Source organism: Ornithodoros turicata, chromosome 1, assembly GCF_037126465.1.
Source record: "Ornithodoros turicata isolate Travis chromosome 1, ASM3712646v1, whole genome shotgun sequence".
Lineage (NCBI taxonomy): Eukaryota > Metazoa > Arthropoda > Arachnida > Ixodida > Argasidae > Ornithodoros > Ornithodoros turicata.
In genome coordinates, this window is record NC_088201.1 from 208824046 (window position 1) to 208844455 (window position 20410).

A 20410-nucleotide genomic window follows, 5' to 3' on the forward strand; every position below is an offset into this window, starting at 1 on the left:
AAAAGTCGAAAACCTCGTCGGAGCCGCGGATGCAACGTCTTCAGTAAGCGAAGGCGGACGATCCGACCTCAAATGGAAAGACTCGACGGCAAGCCACAAGAAAGTCTCCAGTCATCGAATCAGGAGTCTACAAGTAATTAGCGACGATGGCGGCGTCCCCTACTGCATCAGGAGACACGCCTGAGGAGTCATGTTTCCGTTTTCAGCCAGGCGTGCCTGGCATCACATCACCCGCATCCAAATCGATTACCAACCTATCGGACTCGGAACACGAGACACTTCCGTTGCCATCGTCTACAGTGTTTACGTGCTCAACCACAGGACCGAAGGAATCACTCACAGGGGCGATATCACAGCTGCCACACTTCGTCGCGACTGTACAACGAACAGATGTAAGAGCAACTGCCGCAGATCAACCGCTGGGACCTTCCTGAACTGCCACACTACAGCGGCTGCTCCATTGGCTCGCCCACAATCGCCGGAACAGACACTACGGGAGCGTCCGGCGACACGATCACCGACTACACGTGAAACCCATGTCTTTACTGTCCATGAAGCTATGGCGTGGTCATCGCAACAACGCTTGCACAGAGCATGACAAGGCTCATGACCAACCTTGAAACAGCCGGCGCGCACTGGCGCAACATAATCTTTCTTAACATGCTCATCGCAATTGCAGCGTAGCGACACGCTTGAGGCCATCATTTGTAGACGCAACCGGCCTTCCACAGAGGTAGACCAAATGGGAACTAGCGTACTGGCCATGTCACGCCGAGACTGGGAGGTACCCGGGTTCGAATCCCGGTGCCGGCTGTGCTGTCTGGGGTTTTTCCTGGGTTTTCCTCAGACGTTTTCAGACATATGTCGGCACAGTTCCCTTAGAAGTCGGCCCAGGACGCACATTCCCCCAGGGCGTCAGTCGTGACGTTGCCCACCTCTGTGAGGCCAACAACGGCGAGCCCTTTCACCACCCACCACCACCACCACCAAATGGGAACAGAGCTCTTCATTTCCATTAAAACTCGACGGTCGTCCGTTTCGATACATTCTAACTCTTTCTGCGGGAAGGTTTCCCTTGTGAGCTTGTGTGTGTATTGTCATCAAGCATGACATCTAACTATGGTAGTTTGTGACCTTGTGAGTGCATGTACTATTATCAAGTAGGAGGGCTCCCTATGGAGGTGATCCCTTTTGGACGGACACTATCTTCACGTTACAATCCTACAAGCTAGACAACAACACTCTCTAGGAGAGTTTGCTTTTGGCACTGGCCGTAGCAAGCGAACAATCCAAACACGGGAGGGTCGAACATGATTTGTCACTCACTCTGAACGTGTTAGAAAACTCGAGTAGACGTCAGCCAGCGGCGAGAGCACTCCACAAGACCGTATGGTGCTTCCTCACGGGCAAAGTGGCTACGAAAGGCTTGCCCTGACAGCCTGAAATACACTCTAAATCGGGTCACCCATAGTAAGGGTTAAAAATTGATCATTTTTAACCCTTACATCAGGGGGAATGGTCTAACCCTTTTGTACGAGTTATGTAGGCGTGGCCTGCACATAAGGGTGACACCCAAGGCCGTAGTTTTTTAGCCTTATGGGTTACGAGTCGTAACCCTTCTCGTAGGCGCTGAACCCCGCTTTATGCGTTACCAGTCCTCTGCAGCGCTCTTCCCCTCACAGCAGTGCAGCTTGTGGTGAAGCCCGCTCGCTGAGTGCATCGCCGTGTGGCCACAGCTCATGTACTTCTAGAGAAGTGGCAGTGTACAGGCATGAAAATAAAATTGTGTTTGTGATAAAATAAACGCATGCACACTTGTACATGAAATCCGAGTATGGAACACATAGATTTATTATGGCTAAATGACAAATTACAAAATTATTTCACAATTACTCAGAGTCGGGAAACATTTGTTTGCTTCGTTAAGCCAGCTGTCTGTTGATGCGGATGTGAGTACTGACAACATGACGGATCTGAATTACTGACAACAAATCTGCTCCTGGGAACCATATACGAAATGCTGACAAGTACATGTAAGATATTGCATGGGACTTCACTCTGCGGCTTGCGTTATCCTGGTGGTGTACCGTAGCTTGTACTCCCAATCATTCTAGAATAGTCGAACAGTTGTACACAGAGGCTGACTGCGCCGCGAAATTCGATCCCGGTGCACCCAGGTCATCACCGTTTCTGCATCTTGAAAAGACACATGCATGAACAAGCCTTAGCTTGCGTGAGACAGCTACACTCGCTCTCAAAAGCCGGTCGCACATTAAAAGAAAGAGAGGGACAAATCTAAAAAGAGAAGAGATACACACCGTTGCAAGCTCACTGTTTCGTCGCGAATGGCGGCCACAGCCATCTCCTCAACGCGAGGCACGTCTACAAAAAGCACCGCCCCTTGTTTGTTTTGCGACAGCACGATTCATGGCTTTAATAACTGCGGAAGACACTCACCAATTGATTCAAGACGCCCCTGTGTTGAAGATGAATAGCCGTAGAACACACACCACCCAGTGCGGTCGCCGGCATGATCCTCAGTCTTCCTCATAAACTCAGCACAATCACACTCATTTTGCTTGCACTGACTGCAAAGGTTGCCGCGAATGTCCTCGGAAGTGAACATCACTACAGCAACAACAACAAGGCCGAAGAGTTCAAAGCCAACGGGTCGCAGAGACAACTTGATCCAAGCCTCGACTCGAAGCTCCGAGCGTCCGCGTCCGTTCAGTTTGAATGTTTAAGCGCAGGCGCAGAAGACGCGAAACTTGTAGCAAATTCGTTCTTGTCCTCGTAATAAGGGTTACGGTTGAGAGTATGGGTGATTGGAATTACGTAAGCGTGATATTTCAAGGGTGACATCGGTGACACGTCACTGTCACCCTTGTAGCACGGTTGCGAAGCGTTACAGCATGCTCATGTAACCCTTGGAATGGGTTGTAGACGAAGTAACCCATGGTTTTAAGGGGGAAATGCCAATGTAACCCCTGTAACACAGGTTACAGGCCGTTAAGGGAGACGATAAGGGGGACCGGATTTAGAGTGTACAGCTGCTTCTCCGAAGTCTGGACCGCCGAAGGCCACCCGGAAATGACGGATCCAAATTTGAAAGTTTATCTCGGTAACTAATACAGCCAAGCTTGTGACCTTGTGTATTGTCATCAAGCAGGCGAACTGGAGGTGATCCCCTTTGCCCTGATACTACCTGCACGTTACAATCCCGCGAGCTAGATAACAGTCGCATTGCCAACTTTAGGATGGTACAAGCGAAAACTTGCCCACACCACATTTAAAAAATAGTACACCTCGTATTACCAAGCGTAAGGTTCTGAAATTCAAGAGACAAATTGTGATATTTATTGTGCGAAAAACCGCCTGAAAGATCAATACGCGGATTTGAAGGGAGATCAGGAAAAGATCTTCCCGGAACAGCACCGCAAGCGGTACTGCCCCGACGACCTTATTATCGGCCGCGCGTTCAAAGACACAGCCCACCCAGAGGCAGACCGCGTTATCAAGGGGCCCTTCTCCAAATATGAAGGACCGGCTCCCTTTCGCCTCCCTCCACCGCGAAAGATCCTGGCCCAAAGGCGAAAGATCAATACGCGGATTTGAAGGGAGACCAGAGAAGAGAGACAAGATCAGGAAAAGATCTTCCCGGAACAACACCGCAAGCGGTACTGCCCCGACGACCTTGTTATCGGCCGCGCGTTCAAAGACACGGCCCACCCAGGGCGGACCGCGTTATCAAGGGGCCCTTCTCCAAATATGAAGGACCGGCTCCCTTTCGCCTCCCTCCACCGCGAAAGATCCTAGCCCAAAGGCGAAAGATCAGTACGCGGATTTGAAGGGAGACCAGAGCACCAGACCAGAGACCAGAGAGAGACAAGAGCATAAGAACTGTTACCGCGGTGATCACCGGAAGCGCGAAGATCGAGTCTGGCGACTCCTACATACCATCAGTGCCAGTTATCCAACTTTGCCGGTGTGGCGGATGCGTTTAGAATAAAAATGTTCGTCACTGCTGCTCCCCTCGCGGTACGCGATGACCACGACGCTTGAGTTAACTGATGCTGGTGGCGCGATTCTGTGAAACATTGTATCGAGCCAGAAATGTTCCCTTTGCCCTAAAGATGTTAATTGAACTGTCATGAAGATAAGATACCAATAACATAAATTACCAATGACAGTAATTTGGTATAAACACGCGCCTATTTTAAACCTGGCGAGTGCCAGCATATTTTTAAGAACATAGTTTTTCAAAAGAAATCTTCTCGGAAAGGTCCATGAAGGAAGCTCCCAAAACGTGTGTATTTGCATCAAATAATAGGAAGGCCAACCTCGGGGGCCGGCTTCCGGTGGCATCTCATACATACTTCAAACCAGAGCGTCGAACCGAAACTGAAAACCCGAATTAACCGTAATTTTTAGGTGGAACTGAACCGTAACTGAACCGTAATTACGACCACCATCTTGGAGCTGAACCGGAACCGAAGCGATATAAAAACTTCGGCTACCGGTTCGGGTGGTTTGTGGTGAGGGGTGATGTGGGGATTCGAGAGGTCTGCCTGCCTAGACTGCCGGCGCGTTGCTCGCGCAAGGGATGAAAGGAGGTCCTGTTTGTGGCATTTAGTGGCATTTTGTGGCATATTAGAACCTCGAACCGGCTCCGAACCAGTTTACAGCCTCTGAACCGATTAATCGAACCGATATATGTGAACTGCGTAGCTGAACCGGAACTGAACCTTTATGGCTGAACCCAAACACGAAACGAACCGAAAAAAGTTTCGGTTTGAAGCTCTGCTTCGAACACCTTATGAATACCAACTCACGCAGGGACTAAGGCTTCGCCTCTGCCCCCCCTAGCGGTATGTTGTACCGACGACGCTTGACTTTTGAAAACTGAAATACCAATGTTAATTATAGTGCTATGACAGGGTTCAATCTCTAGTGTGCCAGAGTATGAACTGTCGTCGTGTAATTGAGTATATATCTAAGTAAGTAAGTAAGTAAACTAACGCGACGACTTTGAAACAGCCTCGGACTTAAGGAGCATGATAGTCGACATAGGTCATGTCACAATTTCTCCAGATTTTATTTTTCTTTGCTCATTACTTTACTCTTTCTTTCCTTTTTTTTCTTTTTTTTTTAACCCATTTTAAGAATGTACAACTTTTGCAAAACTCCTAATAGCCGATGCCTTTTGTCAGTTTCTGTACGCTAGAATGCAGGCTAAACACGAGTGCTGCCATTGTTTATCTTTCAAACCCCAGCAGTGTAATATTTCTTCCAGCGGTCTTCTTTACGATGTTCGCTCACCTGAGATCTCTCAACGGTTTTTGGTCTCCGGTAACGCTCCGACTGTACATCGCTTTCTTTTATATTTTCGTTTTCGCGCCCTCAGTCCTCTCTAATAAGAATTTGTATCTCCTCCTCACCACCTTCGCTGTCCCCTTTCTCTGATGTACATTAGTATAAATAACTCTACCTAGTGTTCAGTGTATCGCACCTGATGAAGGACGGACTCCGTCCGAAAGCTTGTTCTTCAGTAAAATAAATGTTTCAATCTCTTTAAATACTTATTTTAGTAAGTCACCAAGTCAGTTCCCGGTGTTGGCTCCTGCTATGGTGGATGCCTGCCATAGTGTGAACCCTGTCGTATACGTCGCTAATTATACGTTTTCTTGTCGTTGGGAATCGATATGAGTTTAAAGTCGTCGTTGTTTAACAGGAAAACGATGCGAATTTCGACGGCAGGTACCATCAAGCGCGGCTGTTGCAACACATCGGTATTGACGTACCTTTATAAAAACCCCGTAAATATACCCTTATAGTTCTTTTTACTAGTACTCTACTTTTACTACTTACTTTAGTACTAGTACTTTTAACCTTGTAATGCAACAGTTCCTGCCTGAACCCTTTCAGTCCAGAGCTATGTAAACAAAGAAACAGGAAAACACCCGTCGGCCAATGAAGATGGGTAGAAATCCAGCAAACCGATAGAGAAGTAGGAAGGGAGTTGCCTCAGGACAGGAGCCGCCGATATTTCGAACAGAGGCTGTTCTTCTTCTGGGCACCGTCCTCATCATTGGTATGGTATTTAAAAGATTAGGCGTGACGTGTTAAAGGTTCATGCGAATTGTGGGTCAACATCCCGGAGGGAAGAAAGTGTACGTACGGGCTTCTACGGCCGGGGTGAATAGCCGCTTTGTTACAGTGTGGAGGGGATTATGTGAATGAAGTGATCTTGGCACCATACCGGTTACAGAAATGGGAGGTTCACGAACACGGGAACAAAACGGGACAACAGGCGAGAATTGGCAAACATTCCGAAAGATAAGGAGGTTAGTGGTTATGTGGGGAAAACTCCAAAGCGAGCAAAGCCTTTTTTTTAGATATATATTCGTAACACAAAGTTGTGGCGTGCAATAAAGAAAGCAAAAAGCAGTAGCCATGCAGAACATAACAGATAACACTAACCCCCCCTGTCTTTCGGAACACTTGCCAATTCTTGCCTGTTGTCCCGTTTCGTCCCTGTTGTCGTGAACGTGCTTGCAGTAGACAAATAACTGGTGCACGCGGTGTACAGATACAGATACACCATCAAGAGTCAGCCCTGTGACCTTCAGTAGGACCACGACTTCCTTCCCTGTCTTGCGATCAACATAGTCTGATGTTTTCGTGATAGGTTCTGCCTCAACATGAAGCTCGCAAACGTATGTATAAATGTTTGGTACGTATGTACAATGTGAATGGTTCACATTGTCACGTTTACGCTTTCGTTTACGCTTTCGTTTACGGGTTACGGGCGCTTACGGTGGGGGTTCAACTTCAACTTTTCTCCCGCAAGCTCCGTAACCGTAAGCGCACTGGCCAATAGGTTGGCAGAAAAGTTCGGATGCCGCGCATGCATTTTGTCTCGCCCGTCACCTTGCAAAGTCACCCGTAAGCGCGAACGTGGCAGTGTGAACCAGCCTTTAACGATGTCGTCGTAAGTCACGCCGTGGGATTATCAGCGGGTTGTCTGCTGATGCTGAGAAAGCAAGACTGTTTTGTACCAATATCGCATGCGTTTTGTGTGTGTGTGTTAGCACCGCGAAGCAACAGTGGCTATGAGCGGCGTACAGATGTCGACGGACGGAGAGAGGACAGCAGGAAGGAGTGGGGGACAGGGGGATTAGTATGCGTCCTGGGCCGACTTCAGGGGGAACAGTGCCGACATTCGTCTGGAAAGTCTTCGGAAAACCCAGGGAAAACCTCAGACAGCACAGCCGGTGGTAGGATTCGAACTCACCACCTCCCAGTCTACAGCACGACCTTGGTAATATCGCATGCAGTGGATGACAAAGGCTGAGTTGCAGTGCTGCATGTTCAGATTGACAACGACATTTTGCGATTTATAAACGTCTATGTCCCCAAATAAGTGCAAGCGAGAACAGCGTTCTTTATATGTCTAATAAGCTACATGGGCGATGTATATAAAGCGGTGGTACTGGGAGATTTCAACTGTACGCTAAACTAAAGAGACCGAAGTAACCAGAAATGGGGCAACGACCGAAGTATTGAAATATTGGAGGGGATACTCGAATACTATGGGATGTTTGATGTAGCGGAAGAAACACCTCAAAGACGTGTGCTTTACACACATTTTGAAGATAATACACACACAATAGACTGGATCGAATTTACTGTGCAACCACGAATTCGGTATGACTGATGAAATATAAGGCACATCTAATGTATTTCAGTGATCACTGTTTGGTTATGGCATCATTGGGCCAGGCTCCTGCAGAAAAATGGGATCGTACTGGCTGGCAATTTTGGAGACTTAGCACTGTTTTGCTCGACGATCAGGAGTTTAACGACTTTATAAAGAACCGAATCGCTGAAATAATGACAGGAAAAAGCACCTGGATAATGGGGTGGGAAGAGTTTAAACTGAAATTGCGAGCGTTTGCAATACAGCGGTGTAATATTTTGGCTTTCCGAAGAAACCAGCTTCAGAAACAATTTGAAAATGGCACTATTGAATGTAATAATGTAATCGATATGGAATCAAGACAGCCAGGACAATTTTCGGAAGACATGGCTAAGATAAAGTTAGAGATCAACCTGATAGCAGTGCACAAACGGGTTTTTTTTTTATCACCTACGGTGATAAAGAATTCTAACTGGATATACGTACTCCCCGGAGGATTGTCCGACTTCCGGCAATTACCTTCTGGAAATTTTTACTTTGGACAATTTTTAATTGGGGAGATTTTTTTTTTCAATTGAACTTTGAAAATTGCAAAGCGAACCTCACTTTTTTTTTACAGAAATATGAAGTCCTCCACGGATAACCACAGACCCAATCAAAACTATGCACAGTATCGCAACAGAAAGAGTCTAAAAAATAGAAAAAATTCGGCTTTAGCCCCGCATGCTTGATTGTCGCAAAGCAGAGCGCACGGTATTTGCGGGGTGAGGAGGAAGTGTTCCCGCCCTCTTGTTTTACCTTCCTTTGCGCCGGGTTGACCTTGATGCTGGTAACAACCGACTTATCGCAGAGAAAACAAAACAACCGTTTTATCACAAAGAAGCCAAAACAAATGAAGGCTGGGACACTTTCTCGTCTAGACGCAGATTTCGCGAGCCCTTCTCTGCGAAAATCAAGCAGGCGGGGCTAAACCATAAAGTTTACTGATTTTCTTGACTGTTGGGATACTCTGCGTAGTTTTTGGAGGTTAGGTTAGGAGGTTATAGGTTTTTTGAAATTTTTTATATCCGTGGAGGACATCACATTTCTGTAAAAAAAAGTGAGGTTCGATTGGCAATTTTCAAAGTTCATTTGAAAAAAATAAATTTCCCGCAATTAAAAATTGTCCAAAGCCTTCCTGAATGGTGGCAAACGTTTGCAGAAGGCAAATGCTGAAAGTCCGACAATCCGGCGAGTCCTCCGGCGAGTAGGTCGCCAGTTATAATTTTTAATCACCTTAGGTGAAACACCCTGTATACGAAGGCGCAAAAATGAGATCAAGCACGCAATGTTACTTGCCAGATGAAACGCCTAGCAAGCGGTACGTGCGTAAAGAAAAAAACAGTTTAGCGCCAGGAAAAAAATAACTGGGATTGAAGAACATGCAAGCATTATGACCCGGATCACATACCAGCTTGCTTCGAAACTTATTACAATAACCTGATAGGCCAGCCAAGAGGCACAAGAGGAAAAGTTAGGGAATATCTTATCGAGTCTATCTAACGAAAAAGAATAACCTGGAAAAGCCGATAAGCCTTTGTGAGGTGAAAGAGGCAATACGGACACTAAAGAAAAGCCGAGCACCTCGGCCGGACGGCACTGGGGCCGACATTTGCGTAAAGTATGCAGATCACATGGCTTGGATACAACTGATACTTTCATGAAGCTGAAGACGGAGGGATGCTCCCACCATCCCTTAGAAGGTGACGTACAGTGCTGATCCCAAAGAAAGTGCCCGATGGAACAGTGCCAAAAGTGACAGATTATGTGATTACAGTGACAGACTCTCTGTGATGTGGACTACAAGGTATATTCAAACGTGTTAACAGCAAGATTACAGTACTGTGTGGCAAATCTTATTGCGGATCACCAAACCTATGGACCAGCGGCTTGGCCGAGTGGGCTAAGGCGTCCGCTCGTTTGTGGTAACCAAGGTCGTGCTGTAGACTGGGAGGTGGTGGGTTCGAATCCTACCGCCGCCTGTGCTATCTGAGGTTTTCCCTGGGTTTTCCGAAGACTTTCCGGACGAATATTGGCGCAGTTCCCCCTGAAGTCGGCCCAGCACGCATACTAATCCTCCTGTCCCCCACTCCTTGCTAACACGCAAAAAAAAAAAAAAACTGTGGAATTAAAGAACGAATCATAGAAACAAACATCGACGTTCTATAGGCTATATTACATGAGATTAGTCGATTGGAAGGACATCAGGTAGCTGTGCTACAGGCGGACTTGAAAAAAGCTTTAGCAGGGTCTGTCATTCCTTTTTGTTTACAGTATTGAAACCGACGGATTTCGGACCAATTTTTACAGAACGCATCAGACTGTGTTACGCACGTGTAGCGACCAAACTCATTGTGAACAATCAGTGCAGAAACCAGTGCAACTACACCCTTCTGTTCGCCAAGGATGGCCCTTATCTCCGCTATTGTATGACGTATATTTAGAACCTTTGTGTCGGAGTGTGATACGGAAGGAGTGTATAACAGGGCACAAACTATCTGACATTGAAGTGAAAGTTTTAGCATACGCTGATGACCTAGTATTCTTAGCGCAAGATAAGAAAAGCGTTAGCGCCGTGATGAATGAGATCGGAGAATGTAATAAAGTGCACTGGGCAGAGATAAATAAGGGCACATCCTTGGAATGTGGGTACAACGCCAGTTGGGGGTATAGCACGACAAACTACACCAACCACATGCTTAGGGACTCCACTACGCTGCTGCAAAACACACGAATAGTGCGTGGCGTCAACTGACACCAAAGTACAGGCATGCGAATATTATGAAGGAGCTGAGAATGTGAATTTTTCACAGGTGGTTATGTGCAACACCTTTCTTGTTGCGAAACTGATATATATGCTACATGTACTGAAATGCTCGCACAAGAATATTCAGGGTTTTCATAGGAGATTTGCTGTGTTTGTATGGAACTCGACTTCCGAATCTATGCGTTGAGAAAACTTGTTTCGCAGATTTAAAGTTGGAGGATTGAGTTTGTGCCACCTGTTTATTAAACAACTGGTTATGAGACTCGTGTTCTTTAGAGAGAGCAAACATCCATTTGTAAGAATTTTAATTCAGAGGGTTAGTCATGAATAGTTACCCGAAGTAACGGTTTTTGATAGATATGTGAATGTGGCGATCAGTGTGGTTTATACTGAGGTTCTTGGAAGCGTAAAGTTTGTCGCGGCAAGGTTTTCAAAAGAGTATTCACAGTGACCAGAAAAGAGTTTAAACAGTTAGCGGCAGACCTTGTTGATGTATTCTGCCCTGAGCCAACGTACCGACAAACACCAAAAGCGTGGGCGGGCAGGAATATTCTAAAACGTGTTATGGAGAATGCCCATCAAACCGAAAATAGAAACTTTCTTTTTTAAATTACATACCAGAACCCTGCCAGTGAAGGTAAGGTTGCAAGAAAAGGGATATTTTGTGCCTTGGACAGTGAGCTGTCGTTTCTGCAGGGCCCCAGAGACGATAGAAAACGTCTTTCATTACTGCACGGAAGCCCAGTTCCTACGGAGTGACTTGAGTGACATGCTTAGGAAAGACGTCAATCTGCACCCGCACACTGTGGGGTTTTTGCCGTTAAGTGAAAAAAGAGGATTTAGATATCATGTTTAGTGTGTTCCTCCAGTGCATTTTTTTCTTATCCTGGACATTCTTACGCACAAGGAGGGGGGGGGAGCGAGACGCTCCAACACGTTCCAATTCCCTGGTGATGATCTCCACGCAAAAGGTCCACGATTAACACGTAACCCATGCCGAAATGACGAAACCACGATAAGCTAAAGAACGTGGGGGTGTAGTTCAGAGGTAGAGCGTTCGCTTCGCATGTGAAAGGCCCCGGGTTCAATCCCTGGCACCTCTAGATGATTCCTTTTTCCCCGACCATTCCTTTGAGCAAAAGGTCCACGATTAACACGTAACACATGCCGAAATGACGAAACCACGATGAGCTAAAAAACGTGGGGGTGTAGCTCATTATTCTCCTCAACAGAAACAAGCACAAAACAAGCGTGTTACAACTGTTACTGTAGCCACGTTAAATGTCAGAGGCCTGAATTGCCGTAAGAAGCAGTATCAGTTGAAACGTTTTTTGGAAGATTACCCCAACATTGATATAATAGCGATACAGGAGACCAAAATCAGCTCGGATGAAGGTACAGCAGTTTTAATGAAGAACCTGTTTGGAGAAAAGTATGATGTTGTTGTTAGTCATGCAGTTGGGTGCTCGGCAGGAACATTATTGTGCCTAAAGAGAACGGACGATATGATACCAGTGCCGTATGGTACTGACAACCAAGGCAGGGCAGCTAAGCTTGATGTCCTGATAGAAAACGACACGTGGCGGTTCATCAACGTTTACGCTCCCAATGAAGTGCAAGAAAGGGCGCTATTTTTTGAATCATTGACGAACCTTACAACAGAAATCGATAACACTGTGCTCTTTGGTGATTTCAATTGCACCTTGGAAGACAGTGATAGAAGCAGTACCAAACACTTTACTGATAAGAGCACAGAAGCATTACGTACATTGCTAACCACCAGTGGTATGGTCGATGAAGTGGAATATGGGAAAGGAAACAAGCGAATATTCACGCATTTTCAAAAGAATTCGCACGCCAGGCTAGATCGAATATATGTGGCATCGTCATGTGTGAAGAAAACCCAGAAATATAGCGTGCACGCTGCTCATTTCAGCGATCACTGCATGGTACAGGTTACACTCGGAGAAGATGACAAATTGAAACATAGAAAGGAAATATGGATATTATGGAAGTTGAACGTGAAACTCTTAGAAGATCAGAAATATGTGGAGAATATCAAGAAGGAAATGGCCAGTCTCATAACAAGCACCGGACAGGGGACATTATCGTGGGAAGAATTCAAACAAAGACTACGATTTCTTGGAATAGAGAGAAGTACCGTCCTTGCACACGAACAAAGGTGGCTTGAAGTAGAACTTAAGAAACAACTGAACAGTATTATCAAACTGGAGTCAGAACGTCCAGGCACTTTTCAAAAAGAAATGAACGACGTTAAATACGAACTTGAACTTATCAGTCAATCCAGATATGAAGGAGCAAGAGTGAGAGCACGAGCGAAACAATATCTTCCAGACGAGGTGCCAAGCAAAAGATACTTCCGACAAGAGATAGAGCACGCTAAGGCCAAGGTCATCTGTGAAATCGAACATCAAGGGAAAACACTAAGCGACGAGGAAGATATTCGTAAATGTTTTGAAGAATACTACACCGATTTAATTGGTAAGGTGTGGAAACCACAACTGACAGCAGCAAATGAAAAAAAGTGCAATTTAGCAAGACTGACTGTGGAAGACCAAGAATGGTTGGACCGGCCGATTCAACTGGAAGAGATCAAAGAAGCGATAATAACCTTAGCGAGGAACAAGACGCCTGGGCCGGATGGCATCGGGGCGGAGTTCTATCAAATGTTTTTGGACGAGATATCACCCATATTGTTAGATGTTTATCAAGAAGCAGAAATAGAAGGGATGCTCCCTGGATCTTTTCGCCAGTCTCACATCATCCTAATACCGAAGAAGAAATCAAGTGAAAGTGTGCCTTGTGTGGCAGATTACAGACCAATTAGCTTGTGCAACGTAGACTATAAAATATATGCAAAGGTTCTCGCAGCTAGGCTTCAAAGAGTAATCCCAAACATTGTCGGCGAACACCAGTCATGTGCCATTAAGGGTAGAAACATTCAAAATAATATCCATGTATTGCGGACCATACTAGACGTGTGTAGACAGGAGGGTGACCAGGCGGCTGTGATGGAGGCTGATATGTCGAAAGCATTTGACAGGGTCAACCACGAATTTCTATTTTCCACGCTTCAGCAGATGAACTTTGGAACGAGTTTTACAAGACGTGTACAGTTGTGCTACAAGCAAGTGAAAACAAGACTCATCATCAATAATAGGTGCACAAAGGAAATTCCCTTGAGATCGTCGGTTCGGCAAGGGTGTCCGCTTTCCCCTCTACTTTTTGACATTTATATTGAGCCCCTGTGCCGAAATGTGTTGTGCAACACGGAGATCAGAGGATACCATTTGGGAGAGATTGTAGTGAAGGTGCTTGCGTATGCTGATGACTTAACCTTCATAGTGGCAGACAAGAACAGTGTTAAAGCTGTGATGAAGGAAATTGAGTCATACTGCAAAGATTCCGGTGCGTGCCTTAACAATGACAAGTCTATAGGAATATGGGCTGGACAGTGGGGGTCGACACCGATAACGTTTGAGGGTATCAAATGGCAATGCGAACCCAGTGTATATTTAGGAGTGCCGCTGCAGGAATCTCGAAACCCAAACAAGATGTGGACGGAACTGTGCAAGAAAGTGCGGACCCGTGCGAACATGTGCAAAGTACAGGAAATGTCAATTTTTCAAAGGGCAGCTGTGTGTAATGTATTTTTAGTGGCAAAACTTGTCTACTGGTTGCAGGTGATGCAGTGCTCACGGGTGAAGTTGCAACAATTTCATAGGGTTTTTGCAAGTTTTATCTGGAAGTCCAACTTTGAATCGATGCGAAGAAGCAACCTTTTCAAACCTGTGTGTGACGGAGGCGTGGGATTCCAGCATCTTTTCGTTAAGCAATTGATAATGAGACTGTTTTTCTTTCGTCGGTGCAGGCACCCTGTGTTGCGTAGCATGTTACAGAGTGTCGGCTATGTGCACCTCCCAGAGATTGTTGTAGCAACAGTTAAACGTACCTTCTCGGTGTCCGGTTTCTACAAGGAAGTGGTGGAAAGCATCTGTTTTCTTTTGACGAGGTTTTCACCAGAATATTTATTCAGCGTGTCAAGATCGAAACTCAGAGTAGACCTAGTAGACTGTCTTTTCCCTGTGCCAGTCTATCGACAAATTCCGGATGAATGGTCGGGATTGGATGTATTATGCAGAGTGAGAAAAATGCCAATCAAACCTGTAATGAAAACATTTTTCTTCAAGATACACACCAATACATTACCTGTGAAAGCCTGGCTAGCACAGAACGGCATCTTTGTACCCTGGTCTGTTAACTGCAGGTACTGTAAAGAGCCAGAAACAATTGAACATGTATTTTTGTACTGTACGGAAGCACAGTTTATGTGGGATGATCTGAGTACAGCCATAGGGAAAAGAATTCGACTCAACCCACACACGATGCGGTATCTCCCATTGATAGAAAAGTCGGGACCACGGTACGATACACTCTGTGTGATTGCTATGTTTTCGTTGTGGAAGTTGGTAATTGCTGGGAGAAATGAGGAGCCCGTGAGAACACCCATGACCTATATAGCGGATGAGCTCATCCAAATGAAGCGTTTTGCGGAAAGCAGGCCCCGGGTTCAATCCCCAGCACCTCCAGAGGATTCCTTTTTCCCCGACCATTCCTTTGAGCAAAAGGACCGCGATTAACACGTAACCTACGCCAAAATGACGAAACCACGATGAGCTAAAGAACGTGGGGGTGTAGCTCAGAGGTAGAGCGTTCGCTTCGCATGTGAAAGGCCCCGGGTTCAATCCCCGGCTCTTCTATTGCATGTTCTTTTCTTATCCTGGACATTCTTATGCAAGTTGGCGGGTACAGGCTCGAACACGTACCAATTCCATAAGGATGATTTCACCATGACGTACGATCATCGGGGGTGTAGCTCAATAACTCACAATACCATACACAATACGACACAATCACAGAGAGAGAATACGGTGTTTCTCCTCTATATCGGACACGCCAATAACACAACTTCTACAAAACATTCAGCCTTTCGCAGACTGTATCTAACCACTCAGGCACTTCTAAGAGCTGAGTACAAGCTAACTTTACCTGCAGTGGTTCGGCTTTGAAATATTTCATTGGAGGACAAAGGGGCTCTTCGTTCCTATCAGCCATACGAAGCTTCCACAAACAGTACATGGCAACAAGAAGAACGATATCGTATCTCACATTTTCACCGGGGCGTAATGGGAGGAAGCGGATAGTATGAGGATTAAGCGAAAGACGGCGCTTAAGGACTTTGAACTGTAAGTCATCCCAAAAAAATAAAGCTAAAGAAGAAAGGCCCCGGGTTCAATCCCCGGCACCTCCATTGCATGTTCTTTTCTTATCCTGGGCATCCTTAACCAAGCTGGCGGATAGAGGTTCGAAAACGTACCACTTCCATAAGGATGATTTCACCATGACGCAGGGATCACCGGGGTGTAGCTCAGTGGTAGAGCGTTCGCTTTGCATGTGAAAGGCCCCGGGTTCAATCCCCGGCACCTCCATTGCATGTTCTTTTCTTGTCCTGGACATCCTTATGCAAGCTGGCGGATAGAGGCTCGAACACGTACCAATTCCATAAGGATGATTTCACCGTGACGCAGGGATCATCGGGGCTGTAGCTCAGTGGTAGAGCGTTCGCTTTGCATGTGAAAGGCCCCGGGTTCAGTCCCCGGCACCTCCATTGCATGTTCTTTTCTTGTCCTGGGCATCCTTATGCAAGCTGGCGGATAGAGGCTCGAACACGTACCAATTCCATAAGGATGATTTCACCGTGACGCAGGGATCATCGGGGGTGTAGCTCAGTGGTAGAGCGTTCGCTTTGCATGTGAAAGGCCCCGGGTTCAATCCCCGGCACCTCCATTGCATGTTCTTTTCTTGTCCTGGACATCCTTATGCAAGCTGGCGGATAGAGGCTCGAACACGTACCAATTCCATAAGGATGATTTCACCGTGACGCAGGGATCATCGGGGGTGTAGCTCAGTGGTAGAGCGTTCGCTTTGCATGTGAAAGGCCCCGGGTTCAATCCCCGGCACCTCCATTGCATGTTCTTTTCTTGTCCTGGACATCCTTATGCAAGCTGGCGAATAGAGGCTCGAACACGTACCAATTCCATAAGGATGATTTCACCGTGACGCAGGGATCATCGGGGGTGTAGCTCAGTGGTAGAGCGTTTGCTTTGCATGTGAAAGGCCCCGGGTTCAATCCCCGGCACCTCCATTGCATGTTCTTTTCTTGTCCTGGGCATCCTTATGCAAGCTGGCGAATAGAGGCTCGGACACGTACCAATTCCATAGGGATGATTTCACCATGACGCAGGGATCATCGGGGGGTAGCTCAGTCGTAGAGCGTTCGCTTTGCATGTGAAAGGCCCCGGGTTCAATCCCCGGCACCTCCATTGCATGTTCTTTTCTTGTCCTGGACATCCTTATGCAAGCTGGCGGATAGAGGCTCGAACACGTACCAATTCCATAAGGATGATTTCACCGTGACGCAGGGATCATCGGGGCTGTAGCTCAGTGGTAGAGCGTTCGCTTTGCATGTGAAAGGCCCCGGGTTCAGTCCCCGGCACCTCCATTGCATGTTCTTTTCTTGTCCTGGGCATCCTTATGCAAGCTGGCGGATAGAGGCTCGAACACGTACCAATTCCATAAGGATTATTTCACCGTGACGCAGGGATCATCGGGGGTGTAGCTCAGTGGTAGAGCGTTCGCTTTGCATGTGAAAGGCCCCGGGTTCAATCCCCGGCACCTCCATTGCATGTTCTTTTCTTGTCCTGGACATCCTTATGCAAGCTGGCGGATAGAGGCTCGAACACGTACCAATTCCATAAGGATGATTTCACCGTGACGCAGGGATCATCGGGGGTGTAGCTCAGTGGTAGAGCGTTCGCTTTGCATGTGAAAGGCCCCGGGTTCAATCCCCGGCACCTCCATTGCATGTTCTTTTCTTGTCCTGGACATCCTTATGCAAGCTGGCGAATAGAGGCTCGAACACGTACCAATTCCATAAGGATGATTTCACCGTGACGCAGGGATCATCGGGGGTGTAGCTCAGTGGTAGAGCGTTTGCTTTGCATGTGAAAGGCCCCGGGTTCAATCCCCGGCACCTCCATTGCATGTTCTTTTCTTGTCCTGGGCATCCTTATGCAAGCTGGCGAATAGAGGCTCGAACACGTACCAATTCCATAGGGATGATTTCACCATGACGCAGGGATCATCGGGGGTGTAGCTCAGTCGTAGAGCGTTCGCTTTGCATGTGAAAGGCCCCGGGTTCAATCCCCGGCACCTTCATTGCATGTTCTTTTCTTGTCCTGGGCATCCTTATGCAAGCTGGCGTATAGAGGCTCGAACATGTACCAATTCCATAAGGATGATTTCACCATGACGCAGGGATCATCGGGGGTGTAGCTCAGTGGTAGAGCGTTCGCTTTGCATGTGAAAGGCCCCGGGTTCAATCCCCGGCACCTTCATTGCATGTTCTTTTCTTGTCCTGGGCATCCTTATGCAAGCTGGCGGGTAGAGGGTCGAACACGTACCAATTCCATAAGGGTGATTTCACCATGACGCAGGGATCATCGGGGGTGTAGCTCAGTTGGTGTGTGGGCAGGGCAGTGGGGCACTTCTCCAGATCTATTCCAAGGAATAATCTGGCAGACAGTGTATCCCAAGTACCTGGGTGTACCGCTAGAAGCTAGCCGTATTTCGAACTCTATGTGGACGGAGGTAAGAGACAAAGTGAAAAAGCGTGCCCTAGTGTGGAAACAACGACGGCTGTCAATCTTTGACAAAGCAACCGTCTGCAATGTGTTCCTCGTCGCTAAAGTGGTGTACCTCCTGCAAGTGCTTCAGTGTAGTAGAAAAAAAGTGCAGGAGCTTCATCGAATATTTGCTACGGTTATCTGGGAATCAACTTTTGAGCCCATGAGGAGAGAAAACATCTTCAAGAGACTGAAAGACGGTGGACTCGGCCTGCAGCACCTTTTCTTGAAACAACTTGTGATGAGGCTAATGTTCTTCAGAGAGTCCGGACACCCACTGCTAGAACAGATGAAGCTATATGTGGGGTATAACTACCTACCAACGTTCACCGTGGCGACACACTGTAAATTGATCAAACTGAGTGGTTTTTATAGAGAGGTTGTGGACAGTACAAACTTCTTAAGCGTGCGCTTCTCGCGTGAATACATCGTCACAGTGTCCAAGAAAAAAGTTTTTTCCTGACTTAACAGACGTATTATTCCCAGTCCCACTGTACCGGCAAATACCCAGTGACTGGCCAGGTGGAGACATTCTACAACGGGTGAAGAAAATGCCAATTAGGTCAAAGTTAAAGACATTTTACTTTAAGTTGCATTCAAATACCCTGCCTGTAAAGGAGTGGTTGGCAAAGAAGGGTTTCTTCGTTCCTTGGAGTACGCACTGTAGGTTCTGTAAGGTGCCAGAAACGATAGATCACGTGTTCGTTAATTGTACGGAAGCCCAGTTCTTTTGGGATGATCTTGGTAAGAGGATCGGCAGGGATCTCAGAATGAACCCGCACACAATCCGGTTTTTGCCGTTACACTCCGAAGAAACTATACGCTGTGACATTATTTGTGTAGTTGGTTTGTTTTCCTTGTGGAAACTCCGCATGCTAGACAGGAACGAGGAACCACTGACCCCACCCATGCTTTTATTTCAACAAGAGATGTTGCACATGAAAAATGCTCTGAGTTTCAGCCAAGCAGTACCAGAATGGCTACGACAGTGCCTCTAAACGTGATACAAAGATTGTATGTTTAGCTCTGAGAATGTTTTTATCGTTTTCTACTCTAACCTGTGAACGGTGTGCAGGACGCACGACTGTTGCATGAATAACGTGTAAGGGACACATTTTAATGTAAATAAAGGAGGAAAAAAAATCGGGGGTGTAGCTCAGTGGTAGAGCGTTCGCTTTGCATGTGAAAGGCCCCGGGTTCAATCCCCGGCACCTCCATTGCATGTTCTTTTCTTGTCCTGGGCATCCTTATGCAAGCTGGCGGATAGAGGCTCGAACACGTACCAATTCCATAAGGATGATTTCACCATGACGCAGGGATCATCGGGGGTGTAGCTCAGTGGTAGAGCGTTCGCTTTGCATGTGAAAGGCCCCGGGTTCAATCCCCGGCACCTCCATTGCATGTTCTTTTCTTGTCCTGGGCATCCTTATGCAAGCTGGCGGATGGAGGCTCGAACACGTACCAATTCCATAAGGATGATTTCACCATGACGCAGGGATCATCGGGGGTGTAGCTCAGTGGTAGAGCGTTCGCTTTGCATGTGAAAGGCCCCGGGTTCAATCCCCGGCACCTCCATTGCATGTTCTTTTCTTGTCCTGGGCATCCTTATGCAAGCTGGCGGATAGAGGCTCGAACACGTACCAATTCCATAAGGATGATTTCACCATGACGCAGGGATCATCGGGGGTGTAGCTCAGTGCCATTCGGTTCCTGCCATTAATTGACCGTAACGGTCCTAGGTTTGATGTCCTTTGTGTTATAGCAATGTACTCTTTGTGGAAGGTGCGCATGTTGGACAGGAACGAAGAGCCGCTAAGTCCACCGATGGTCTTTCTCCGAAAAGAACTGTCGAACATGAAACTGGCCGCGAAGTATCGCGGATACACTCCACCGTGGCTCACGCTTTTCTGTGAAAAGCTTCTTCCCTGTGTTCATATCCCACGCCTTGTATAAATTCACATTGTCATCATCATAGAAGTGTTATTTTGAAATGAATGAAATAAAAGTTCAAAAAAAAAAGGGTGTAGCTCAGTGGTAGAGCGTTCGCTTTGCATGTGAAAGGCCCCGGGTTCAATCCCCGGCACCTCCATTGCATGTTCTTTTCTTGTCCTGGGCATCCTTATGCAAGCTGGCGGATAG

At 46.8% G+C, this 20410-nt stretch overlaps 15 non-coding genes across 15 annotated transcripts; all 15 read left to right on the forward strand.

Moving 5' to 3' along the window:
* The first annotated feature begins 11536 nt into the window (after window positions 1-11536).
* On the forward strand, window positions 11537-11608 carry Trnaa-cgc (transfer RNA alanine (anticodon CGC)). Its single transcript has one exon. It is a non-coding gene; the product is annotated as a tRNA-Ala (tRNA).
* A 3606-nt stretch (window positions 11609-15214) lies between these two features.
* Window positions 15215-15286, forward strand: Trnaa-cgc (transfer RNA alanine (anticodon CGC)). The gene has a single exon. It is a non-coding gene; the product is annotated as a tRNA-Ala (tRNA).
* An 836-nt stretch (window positions 15287-16122) lies between these two features.
* Window positions 16123-16194, forward strand: Trnaa-ugc (transfer RNA alanine (anticodon UGC)). The gene has a single exon. It is a non-coding gene; the product is annotated as a tRNA-Ala (tRNA).
* A 107-nt stretch (window positions 16195-16301) lies between these two features.
* Window positions 16302-16373, forward strand: Trnaa-ugc (transfer RNA alanine (anticodon UGC)). The gene has a single exon. It is a non-coding gene; the product is annotated as a tRNA-Ala (tRNA).
* Window positions 16374-16480: 107 nt separating this feature from the next.
* Window positions 16481-16552, forward strand: Trnaa-ugc (transfer RNA alanine (anticodon UGC)). Its single transcript has one exon. It is a non-coding gene; the product is annotated as a tRNA-Ala (tRNA).
* A 107-nt stretch (window positions 16553-16659) lies between these two features.
* Trnaa-ugc (transfer RNA alanine (anticodon UGC)) lies at window positions 16660-16731 on the forward strand. The gene has a single exon. It is a non-coding gene; the product is annotated as a tRNA-Ala (tRNA).
* Window positions 16732-17016: 285 nt separating this feature from the next.
* On the forward strand, window positions 17017-17088 carry Trnaa-ugc (transfer RNA alanine (anticodon UGC)). Its single transcript has one exon. It is a non-coding gene; the product is annotated as a tRNA-Ala (tRNA).
* Window positions 17089-17195: 107 nt separating this feature from the next.
* Trnaa-ugc (transfer RNA alanine (anticodon UGC)) lies at window positions 17196-17267 on the forward strand. The gene has a single exon. It is a non-coding gene; the product is annotated as a tRNA-Ala (tRNA).
* A 107-nt stretch (window positions 17268-17374) lies between these two features.
* Trnaa-ugc (transfer RNA alanine (anticodon UGC)) lies at window positions 17375-17446 on the forward strand. Its single transcript has one exon. It is a non-coding gene; the product is annotated as a tRNA-Ala (tRNA).
* A 107-nt stretch (window positions 17447-17553) lies between these two features.
* On the forward strand, window positions 17554-17625 carry Trnaa-ugc (transfer RNA alanine (anticodon UGC)). The gene has a single exon. It is a non-coding gene; the product is annotated as a tRNA-Ala (tRNA).
* A 107-nt stretch (window positions 17626-17732) lies between these two features.
* Window positions 17733-17804, forward strand: Trnaa-ugc (transfer RNA alanine (anticodon UGC)). The gene has a single exon. It is a non-coding gene; the product is annotated as a tRNA-Ala (tRNA).
* Window positions 17805-17911: 107 nt separating this feature from the next.
* Trnaa-ugc (transfer RNA alanine (anticodon UGC)) lies at window positions 17912-17983 on the forward strand. Its single transcript has one exon. It is a non-coding gene; the product is annotated as a tRNA-Ala (tRNA).
* A 1433-nt stretch (window positions 17984-19416) lies between these two features.
* Window positions 19417-19488, forward strand: Trnaa-ugc (transfer RNA alanine (anticodon UGC)). The gene has a single exon. It is a non-coding gene; the product is annotated as a tRNA-Ala (tRNA).
* A 107-nt stretch (window positions 19489-19595) lies between these two features.
* On the forward strand, window positions 19596-19667 carry Trnaa-ugc (transfer RNA alanine (anticodon UGC)). Its single transcript has one exon. It is a non-coding gene; the product is annotated as a tRNA-Ala (tRNA).
* A 107-nt stretch (window positions 19668-19774) lies between these two features.
* Window positions 19775-19846, forward strand: Trnaa-ugc (transfer RNA alanine (anticodon UGC)). Its single transcript has one exon. It is a non-coding gene; the product is annotated as a tRNA-Ala (tRNA).
* The last annotated feature ends 564 nt before the right edge of the window (window positions 19847-20410 follow it).